A 12,088-nucleotide genomic window follows, 5' to 3' on the forward strand; every position below is an offset into this window, starting at 1 on the left:
ACGTATATTTTAAATTTGTAGGAACATGGTTGGAGAAGGCTGGCATAATGATGTCTTCGCCATGTGGGCACTCCCTGACACATTTTGGTGGCCAGTCTTGTTCTGCTAGATGTATGTCATAACCCCTTGAAAGTTTTTCCCAAAAGAGTACTTTCACTTTTCTTGGTATGTCTCCCTCCATCCGGAGTGTTATTTCATATAACTTTTGTGGAGAACTAACCCTGGTGTCTGCAGTCTCAACTGTGATGTACTCATTCAAGTCCACTATCTCCAGAAGTTCCTTCAGGTTCTGGCGAGCTATTGCTACTTCTGCTGCACTGTCCAGCATTGTCTGAGCCCATTCTCCGTTCTTGAGTTGTGTCCTCAGAATTCTCGGCATGTCTGATCTTCAGACCTGCTACCTTTTTCTTAGTGAATTGAGGTTTTGGTTTGTTTTTCTGAACGTGTTGATCGTCTCTGGACTTCACGCATTCTTCTTTGTGATCTGACCGTCCTCTTCTTTCGGATGTCTGTGAAGATGTCTGAAAGGTACGAGAGGAACGTGTATCAGTATCTTGATACCTGTCAGGTTTTTTCAAATTATCCCTATTCGTGAGGTTATAGCTCCTTTCTGAGTGCTCCTTTTGAGGAGACCTACCTCGGGATTGAGAGCGTTTCTCTTTTGAATGTTGTTTGTTGTTTTACCACTCCTTTTTAGAATATGTAAGATTGTGTTTAATTAAGTTCTTTTCAGGACCTTCAGACAGTTGTGGTTAAACTGTGTAATTCTATCAATTCTTGTATTTTATTAAGTAATTCCTTATCTGACATTGCTTCAATGCCAGGATGAGGTATGAAGTCGGCTAAAATCGGCCATGTTGCTCCTGGTCTACCTAGTGGACCGAGCCTGGTTATGTGATTGTAATGTTTTAGGGCGCCTTTAAACCAGAGCTGATGCTCCTGGTATGTGAGTGGAATTTCAACATCCTCGAAGGGGATGTATTCCTCAGGTGGTTCATCTTCTTTGATGAAGTGAAACACATGTGTTACTGGATTTGATTCTGGGAATGTAATCCACGAATAGAATACCTCTGTCTGAAAAGATGTATGTGCCTCTATCACAAAAACTGCTCTACCACCTCTTGGTGTTAGGCCATGTTTTATAAGTTTTAGAGTGATGGCTCTCCTTAAATTTGGTGGGATGTGTATAACACCCACATCGGTTTCATTTAAACCTGTAGTATTAAAAGCTGCTACGACTTGGTCAGCCGCAGCCTCTGTATCAGACATTTGTTTAATGAAAAATGTAGAACAAGTTTCAAGGAAACAAAGATAAGGTGCACAATAGTTTGGAACACTGTATCCTTCAACGTTGAACAAACCAAACAGCTAATACATAGGATTCTCGTCCTACTGAGCTATGGCGGACACTAACCCTACCCACTCCAGACGTCTTATGGAGAATTATGAGTAGGGGTCTCTGAGAAAAGCACCACTGAGTTACTTCAGTATGTAGCGTTAAATTAGTGCCTTACCAAACGTTGGGCGCCATGTAGTGTAGTTCCTATTTCCCTTATAGGCTCTGCGCATTCGAATAATATGCACTATAGTTTTTGCATATGACTAAGGTCAGTATGCTCCTATCGAGTACATTAAACTGAATTACTTTGTGTGCCAGCTAACTCAGAGGTCACTAGAAACTTCTTGAATAAACAAGAAGGGATTAGTTTCTGACAACCGCATAAACATGACAACTTGGTTTCCCTTAGAATAGGAACGCGTCTCAGAATCGTGGAAACAATAGATAACAGTTTCACTCAGTCAATCGTGCAAGTAGTTCATGCATAATAGGGGTGAGCAGGGGTTAATTTAGAAGTGTATCGCCCTTACCTTGACTAGGAAGAAGGGTCTCTACCTGGACAACGGTGCAAACCACTGCCAACTAGAGACCCCCAGTTGCCTGGACCCAATGTTTGCACTGCTAGCACACCAATCTGCCTTCAGCACTGGTGATGATGCTGCTGATGTTGTTTGTCCTTTTCAGTTCCTGAATTCCCTGTATCGCTCTTCATGTAGGTACATAAAAGACTTAAGACCATGAGGATGTTTTCTTGGTAGGCAACTGTGGTTTGCACCCAAAACACTGAAGTGAAAAGCAGAGGACATACCCAAGGCAGTCCACAGCCAGAAGAATTCTGCAGGCCCTGCCTCTCAGCGGGGAAGGCCTTGTCATGCTCCAAGGGATGAACTGAACTCTCAAAGACACTTGGAACAGAACTAGATGCATCTCCTCCTGCTCTCAAACAGGCTTCAGAGGGTAGGGCCAACTCAGCGCTCCTCGCACCAGTGCAGGCATAAGGAACACTAAACCAGATCACCTACTGCTGCAACATGGCCTTAGTAGTCAAAGATCCTCAGTGGCATTACAGTGAGGATTTCACTTCCTGTCCATGCTGTATCTGCCACACACCTGCTTGAGCTTCCTCAAACAGACACAGGAAGATGCCAGAGAAGCAATGGGCCAAGCCTACCTGATCACCATCACACTATCCGATTTCAACTCAGGCCCACAGCATTCATCAAACCCATAAATGAATGTAAAGAGAAGGGAAACATTGACAATGCACAGCTTCCACCCCAATATACAGCTGATACCAAGCTCTCTCGGGACATCAGTGGCATTCTCAGACACACACACTGATCAGGCTCTCCAAATACTGCTCAGGCGCACCCAAGGCATTGAACAGAATGGTTTGGGCGGGAGAGGTCATAGAAAAGAAAATGCTGCAACCTATCTGTCTTTGCTCAAGAGGCACAGATCAAGCCCCAATTTAGCCAAAGGAGCCAATACAGCAAATACCCTAATATCACAAGATTGACCAATACTTCAAACCGGGCTGGCTCATTGTCACTCAGATATATCATGACTGTGCCTTTTATCGCAGCACTGCAACTTTCTGAAGGAATGTGTACTAAAAAGCTCCACACCTATCTGAAATGTGCTCTAGTAGGCCCAAACAGTAAATGTCCAAGCAAGTCTGAATGGTGCTACAGACTGCAGCTCCCTGCTTCCTATAGGCTCACTCACAGATCTTGTGCCAAGAAGGTTCCTTAGGAGGAGAGAGAGCATGTGGCATGATGTTACATCAGACTATTTACAGCAAGCACTATCCTGTATGCATGAGTGTTAGATTTGGGGGTCTCTAGTTGGCAGAGGTAGGTACCTTTGATCAAATAGGGACCCTTGCATCATCAGGGTAAGGGGTACACTCCTAAAATTACCCCTGCTCGCCCCCCTTGGTAGCTTGGCATGAGCAAACAGGCTTATCTCAGAGGCAGTGTGTAAAGCATTTGTGAACACATACAGTAATCCAGTGACAACACTACAGATGGACACCACACAGGTTTTATATCAAAAATAAGTATTCTTTATATAGGCTTAACACAGTGGTTCCCAAAGTGTGCGCCGCGGCACCCCAGTGCGCCGTGATGAGAAGCCAGGGGCGCCGTGCAGGGTGTGGGTCGTTGAAATTGCAGCCGCAGTGCAACATGCGGGGGGGGTTTGAAATGCCACCTTCAAAATGGTTTGGCCCAAGAGCGCACTGCCGCCATAGGCATACGTGCGTACGCACGCGTCGTACGTGCTTTAAGATGCGTAGTCTCAGCGTTACTGGCATACACAGCTCGGAGCGTTTGAGGATCGTTGTTGCTGACCGCCGTGTTGTGCCGTGCCTCGTGGGACCCTCTTCACCAGGAAGTCGGTAAGTAAGGGCTTGTAGTGCCGCGCCCTGAATGCGCACTTTCTTGTAAATGTGGGATTTGTGATCATGGGCATTCAGTGCCCAACACGAATTCCTGGGTGGAATCTCCCTGAGAAATGTTCCATCCCTTCCCCTGTGAAGTGTGGGGTACGGTGCTCTCCGAGTGTCTTGATTAGGCCATAGTACAAGATGAATGCGAGGCAAAACAGCCCGATTCTCTTGTACATACATTGGTTCCAGATACAAAAAGTCTTGGTGTCGTGCACTAGCCCTGAAAACTTGTTGCAGTGTGCTTGAGATCACGACATCTTAAAGTCGATGTGCCTGGCAATGAAAGTTACTGGACCCACCAGAATTACAGTCGGCTGGCCGACTCATTATTAATCTTGCAGAGACTGGGGCGGTTGTAATCAGCTGCAGACTTCTGGTGAACGATTGGTGAGAATGAGGAGTAACCGCGAGATTGGGTCCTACATTTCCGATCCTGCTGATTTTTCCGTATTGCCGAAGAGATCCTGATGACTTGTCGGGTAATACCATTATATTTTAATAGTTTTTGGTGGCTGACAAAGCAAAGCAGATGAATCATGGAAGTGTTGACTGTCCTTATCTTCTGCAACTGCCCCTGCTTTGGCACACACTTGGCTCCCCTCCTGCCCATGCCCCAGGCATGCTTAGACAGGGTGCCTGGCATGCTTGGCCTCCATCAGCACCCAGATGTTCTGCTGCCCACCTCTCGGCTCCCGCAGATGTCCCCGTTGTTCACTCTGACAAGGCGTGGGCGCATGCGCAGCGCTTTGTTTAATCATTGGAGTTCGCATGGAGCCACTTGGTACCGCTGCAGATGTCAGGCTGTGGGCACGGAGCTGCGCAGACTGTGGTTGAGGCTCGATACAGTGATGAAATGTACATTAGCTTGGGTTCATCATTGAGTTTACCTCCAGATCGAGGTGTATTTTGCTATGGTTGGGCCAGGAGAGTGGTTGGTAATCCGAGATGATGAGGTTGTTGTCAATGGAGAACAGGGCACCAGGGCTGGGGCTTGCATCATGGATAGGTTCTTCAACTAGACATGGACAGAACCTAGACTGTCCATGTCTACTAGAACCTTATCTGAATGAAATTGATAGGTCATCTTTAAACAACTGTTATATTTTTATTTTGTTACAAATATGATTATCATACCTTCATTGCATCCCAATTAATTTAAGGAAGACAACAGGAAGTACTCCCGAGGTCGGGCTTACATCCCCACCTGCCCACCGGTAAAAAAATGGTGGGGAGCCACGGCCAACTGCCAATTTGGTCAAGGGAGCCACGGGTCAAAAAAGTTTGGGAACCACTGGCTTAACACAAGACCACAAACGACAAAAATCCATAATACTGTACTTTAAAAATGGCAGAAATAGTTTAGTTCTCTTAAGATGGTAAATGCGATACTTTAAGTTCAATGTACCTTTGGATGTGTAATGCTATACAACAAAAGTGTTGCAGGGAAGGTGATGCGTTGGTTCCTTACCTGCAAGAACGGTGATGTGTCGGTTCCCTACTGCTGCGCAGGGGATGGTGATGCGTCGGTTCCTCTCAGCATGGGGAGGTGATGCTTTGGTTTCTTACTGCGCTTCCGTGGCGATGCGACCAGCAGCGCCGTGATGCGATGAAGATCTGGTGCAATGAAACAAAAATGGTGTCTTCTCCTTGATGCGACAACTACGAGGTGATGCGTGAATGCCTGACGACTGTGTGGCAACTCTGCAAATCTTCTGAGCTGCGACAGGCCCTGCGACATGTTTCTCCGGTGATGCGAGGGCGTCTGCGGCGACGGCGACACTCTTCTCCGGTGACGCGAGGCGCTTCGGCGATGCGTTGCGACAACGGCAACACCCTTCTTTAGAGATGCGTTAACAGCGGCTGCGGTGGCGACACGCTTCTACGGTGATGCGAGGTGCTTCGGCGTTTGCGATGTAACAGCGGTGACACCCTTCTTCAGTGATGCGACGACAGCGGCTGCGGCAGTGACATGCTTCTCCTCCGTGAGTCGCGCTTTCAGCTCCCAGCGACACGCAGTGTCTCAGAAGGCCCAAACAACAGTAGGCCCTTCAAATTCCCAGCAAGGGAATGCAGGGGAGCTGGTTAGTGAAGTCTGTTGTCCCTGAGACTTCAGCAGGAGGCAAGCTCTATCTTCAAGCCCTTGGAGATCCTTTACAAGTTGATGAAAGTAGCACAAAGTTCCTTTCTCCTTTCTTTGGCAGTCAGGCAACCACTGCAGGCCAATCTCCCAAACAGCACTCAGCTTGAGGATAGTCTCCTCCTCGGTTTCTCTGGTTCCTCTCCTCGGCAAAGGTACTTCTTGTTTCCCAAAAGTGATCCAAAGTTCTGGGGTCTGGGTCCCCCTTTTTATACTCATTTTCTCTTTCTTCTCTGAAAGCAGAGAGGCCTCTGCCTAGTCCAAACCAGTTCTGGTCAGTCCTGGAGCACTCTGTTTACATGACTCCTTCTTTCCTTTGACAGTGTAGGCCAAGGACATCAGACGCACCACAGGAGGTGGAGCCAGCATTGTGGAGGGAAGACACAGACCTATTCAGACCCAGGTGCAATTCTTCCCACCACTTCTGCATGTAGATCTCTCTATTCAGCCTTGTGCGGACTCACCCGGTCTCCTGGAATCTCCCAGCCCCTGTCACTCAAACTCCAAACAAGGAATACACAACCTAGCAGAGGCAGGTTTGGATAGTTAGGCAAAAAAATACCTCCTTTCTAAAAGTGGTATTTTCAAACACAGAATGTAAAAACCAACTTCACTAAAAGATGTATTTTATCATTCTGAGTTCAGGCATACTAAACTCGAATTTCTACCTAGTTCCCTGAGTCAGTTAGGATTATAAGATGTTATAATCAAACTGCCCATTCTGGCCTAGGGTGAACAGGTAGCCTTGCAATAGTGAAAAACGAAAATGGCTGTAATTCCCTATCAGGACATGCCACACACACCAGGGCATGTCCTACCTTATACTTACAATGCACCCTGCCCTTGGGCCTACCATAGGGGTGTCTGATATGAAGAAAAGGGAAGGTTTAGGGGCTGGCAAGTGGGTGCATTTGCCAATCAACATGGCAGTACCAGACTGCAAACAGGTTCTGCAATGGCAGGCCTTAGACACACTTTACAGGTTGCTTCTGTGGGTGGCATAACCTGTGTTGCAAGCCCACCAGCAGCATTTGATTAACAAGCCCTGGGCACACTCAGTCCACTGTACTAGGGTCTGACAAGTAAACCAAATCAGCCAATCATGGAGTCACTAATCCATACATCAATTTTACCATAGGGAGCACTTGCACTGTGGTACTGAATAGCAGTGGCACAGTGCCCGAAGCAAATCAGCAAAAACACATGAGGCAACAGCAAACAATTGGAATGGAGACCCATGCCAATGGTGCCAGGTCTAACACGTGTCTCCTCCAGCTGAAATGTGGGGAGAACTACCCTACCTCCTGGGAGTTCTCATCACTACGGCGGAAAAATCTGGAGAGACCATCACCATTGGCGTGTTCTGTACCAGGGCGGAGTTCCACCGTGAAATCCATCCCCTGTAGAGAAATGGACCACCTCAACAGCTTTGGATTCTCACCCCTCATCTGCATCAACCATCTGAGGGGCCTGTGGTCTGTCTGAACCCGGAAGTGAGTCCCAAACAAGTATGGTCTCAGCTTCTTCAGCGCCCAGACCACAGCAAATGCCTCACGCTCAATTGCACTCTACCTCTGTTCCCGTGGAAGTAACCTCCTACTGATGAAGGCTACGGGTTGATCTATGTCCTCCTCATTTATCTGTGACAAAACAGCCCCCACACCATGCTCTGAAGCGTCTGTTTGAACGATAAACTCTTTTGAGAAGTTGGGGGCCAGGAGCACTGGCGCCGTGCACATGGCAGTTTTGAGGGCCTCAAGAGCTTTCTGACAGGTGTCAGTCCTAATCACTCTCTTGGGCTGCTTCCTGGAAGTCAGCTCTGTCAAGGGGGCAACGATGCTGCCACACACACTGACAAACCTCCTGTAGTACCTGGTGAGTCCTAAAAAGGCTCTCACCTCTGTCTGGGTCTTGGGGGGCTCCCAAGCCAGGATGGTCTCAATCTTCGGCTGTAGGGGCGCCACCTGGCTGCTCCCAACCTGGTGTCCCAAGTACACCACGGAACCCTGCCCGATCTGGCACTTACTCGCCTTGATCGTGAGGCCTGCTCTCTGCAGCGCCATCAACACTTCCCAGAGGTGGCGCAGATGTTCTTCCCAACTGGCGCTGAGCACTGCAATGTCATCCAGGTAGGCTGCATTGAACGAGTCCAGTCCAGCCAACACCTGGTTGACCAACCTCTGAAAGGTGGCAGGGGCATTGTTCATTCCAAAGGGCATAACCCGGAAGTGGTAGTGCCCATCTGGTGTGGAGAATTCTGACCTCTCTTGCCCTATCAGTCAAGGCAATTTGCCAGTACCCGGACGTTAAGTCAAACATGCTGAGGTACCGGGCAGCCCCTAACCGATCGATGAGCTCATCAGCTCCGGGGATGGTGTGCGCGTCAGTCCTCGTGACTGAATTGAGCCCTCGGTAGTCCACACCGAACCGGGGTTCTGGCATGGCACCCGATGCGGCAGCCTTTGGGACCAAGACCACTGGGCTGGCCTAAGGACTGTTAGAGGACTCAATCACCCCTAATGCAAGCATCTTGGAGACCTCCTCCTTGATGCAAGCTCACACCCTGTCAGTTTTGTGCTTAACAGGAGAACGGTTTCCAGTGTCCACATCATTGACGCACCAATCAGTAACACTGGGAATCAGGGAGAACAGATCAGAAAACTGTCCCAGCAACTGGCGACAGTCATTCTGTTGCTCAGGGGTCAGGGTGGAAGAGAGGTTCACTCCATCCACTGACCCATCTCACTCTGTCACCGACAGGAGGTCAGGAAGAGGCTCAGTCTCCTCCTCCATTCCAGCATCTGTCGCTAAGAGCATGCCCACTTCGGACCACTCCAAGTGGGGCTTCAGGCGGTTCACATGCAGGACCCGCAAGGGGTTCCTGGAAGACTGCAAGTTCACCAAGTAGGTAACTGGACTTTTGCGCTCCACCACCTCAAATGGTCCGGGTCCACTTATCCTGGAGTGCGCAGGGCTCCTCAGGGGTCATGACCCACACTTTCTGACCAGGCTGAAGCTCAACCAGAGTGGCATTCTGGTCGTACCACCGCTTCATCTCCTCCTGACTGGCTTCCAGATTCGCCTCAGCGAGTTGCCTGAAATGCCTAGTCTGGTTTCTGAAGGCCAGCATGTAGCTATATACAGCCTGGGGAGGTTTCCTGGGAGATTGCTCCCAGCCTTCCTTGAGCAGACTCAGATGTCCTCTCACTGGGTGACCATAGAGAAGCTCAAAGGGGCTGAACCCTAGAGATTTCTGTGGCACCTCCCGGTATGCAAAGAGAAGGCATGGTAAGAGGACGTCCCACTTACGTCTCATAGGTTCCTCAAGACCTATAATCATGCCTTTTAGGGTCCGGTTGAATCTCTCAATCAACCCATTTCCTTGGGGGTGGTGAGGAGTGGTGAACTTGTAAGTTATCCCACACTCCTGCCACAGGGACTTCATATACTTTGAAATGAAGTTGGGTATCTCGGTCAGACACCACGTCTCTAGGGAACCCCACACAGGAGAAAATTTCCATCAGTGCACATCCCACCACGGGGGCCGTCACCGTCCTGAGAGGTATGGCTTCTGGGTGCCGGATGGCATGGTCCACCAAGACCAGGATGAACCTGTTGCCCATGGCTGTCTTGGGGTCCAGTGGCCCCACAATGTCAATACCCACCTGTTTAAAGGGGTACTGACCACAGGGAATGGCTGGAGAGGATCCTTTTGCTTTCTCCGACTCTTTCCACTTGCCTGGCAAGTCTGACAGGTCCTGCAATGAGTGTCTGAACTCTTGCGCATTTGGGGCCAATAAAAGTGGGTGACAAGCCTCTCAAAGGTCTTGTCCTGCCCCAAATCTCCTGCTAACGGCACATCATGAGCCAACCCCAGTAGGAAGGCTCTGAAGCGCTGGGGTACGACCAGCACACGGGCTGACCCAGGCTCAGTAACCTTAGGCTCACTATACAGGAGACCATTCTCCCAGTAGATCCAATGTGATCCAGACTGATCACCTGCTGCCTGGTTTGCAGCCTGCTGCCGCAAACCCACAAGAGAAGGGCACTTCTGCTTCTCGCAGAACTCTTCCCTGGAGGGTCCCCCTTCCTGCTGCCAATGGGTCAGCTCAGGCAGGTCCCCCAGTTCAACTACCTGTTCCCCTGTAGGCTCCAGGGCATCCACCTCAAGGTCTGCCTCCTCCTGAACCGTGGTAACTTCGGGGGCCGGTTTCCCGCACCCTCTGCCTCTTCTCTTTAAGGCAGGCACCTGGGCCTCCCTCTCAGGCTCCAGGTCTTCTTGAACACCCTTACTGGCTGCCATGGACCGTGTGGTCACACATGCCCACTCAGGCAAACCCAACATCTCCACATGAGCACTCCGCTCCACCTTAGCCCTAGGGGAGCTCTCCAAATCGTTCCCCAACAAACAGTCAATAGGCATGGCTGGCCTCACAGCTACTTGAAGAGTACCAGAGACCCCTCCCACTCATAGGGAACCTGAGCCACCTCGCAGTGACTCTCTGTGTTGTCAGCGGCAACAACTGGGTAAAATGCATTGGGGACCACCTGCTCTTTAGACACCAGGTGACACTTGACAGCTGTCACACTGGCTCCTGTGTCTCTCAGATCCTCCACTCTATGGCCATTGATGGTCACCCACTGCCTGTACTTCTTAGTGTTATCAGGCAGTTGGGTCCTAGGGACCACCTCACAGTCTCCTAAAGAGACAAGGGACATCTCTGCGGACCCAACCTACCTTGGGCACCCATCTCCTCCCCCAGGGCTACACTCGTCATCTGCCGGGGTGGAGCACCAGTGGGTGCTGTTTTTCCATACTGTGGGCACTTGGGATCATTAGACTTGTGGCCCACTTCACCACACTTGAAGCACCTCAGGGGTCCCCTATGAACAGGTTTACCTTTCAGGGCCCCGGGCTTCTTCTCAGGGGGAGGCTGGGAACCTTTCCCTTGGGGAGTACTTTGGGGTCCTTTCTGGAACTCCCTCTGTTTACCCTTGTCCCCCTCACTCTTCTGCTGGGGACCCTGCCCACTCTTGGCAGAGTCTCCTCAGTGACCCTTGTGGACCCGGGTGCTCACCCAGCCGTCCGCCTCCTCAGCAAGCTTCCTAGGGTTAGTCAGCCTGCTATCAATCAGGTGCTGGCGTAGCTCTGGAAAACAATTACTTAACAAGTGCTCCCATACAATTATATCAAAGAGCGCCTCAAAATCATTCACTTTGCTACCCTTCACCCAACCATCCAATGCTCTGCAAAAAAAAGTTACATATTCTACCCAGGTACTTGACTCCAACTTTTTGCAATTCCCAGATCTCTGCCTATACAGTTCAAGAGTCAACCCATATCTGGACATCAATGCTTCCTTCGTGTGGCTATAAGAATTGTGGACTTCAGAGGGCAAATCTAACAGTGTATCCCGCCCCTCACTAAAGAACCGCCCCCACAACCCCGCTCCCCAATCCTTCTCAGGGACCCGGTGAGAGGACATGGCTACCTAATAGGCTTTGAACCACTGCCCAATGTCATCATTCTTATAAAACTCTTTAACCACATCCTTAGGTATATACACCCTTGCTTCACCAGGCATGGACGGTGTGCTGCCACCAGAGGGAGACATCTCTAAACACCTAGCTTTTATCTCCAACTCCCTCAAACTTCTCTCATGCTCCAACTGCATTCTCTTTTCCTCTAGGGCCAATTTCCTATTCTCTAACTCCAATTGCCCACCCATCTTGAGCTTAGTCAGCTCCAATTTGTGCATCCTACTTTTCTGAGGACAGGACCTTGGCAGAAACACTGCTACCCACTGGGGAGGTTGCTGTCCTCCCCCCTAGACCCAATGGCCCTTCCAGCGGCCCTTCTGCATCTTCAATCCCCTCCTCATTCTCGGGGTATTCCTTGCTTCCACCCAGGCCCTCAGCGCCTTTTGGAATTCATCCTTCTTGGAGAGACCGGTCATAGCAACTTTAAATCTTTTGCAGAAGTGCTTCAGCTGTCTCACATTGTAGCTTTCTAGTTTCTCCTCTTCCCAATCAAAATCAACAGATGCGATGGATGCTGCTTTACTCATAGTGACTAAACTTAGCAGTTCTTGGCAAAAATAGAAAATCCCAGGAAAAACAATCTACCAAAAGTATGTGGTCGCGTTTTGGTCTGCACTCA

Source organism: Triturus cristatus, chromosome 3_2, assembly GCF_964204655.1.
Source record: "Triturus cristatus chromosome 3_2, aTriCri1.1, whole genome shotgun sequence".
NCBI classification, from domain to species: Eukaryota; Metazoa; Chordata; class Amphibia; order Caudata; family Salamandridae; genus Triturus; species Triturus cristatus.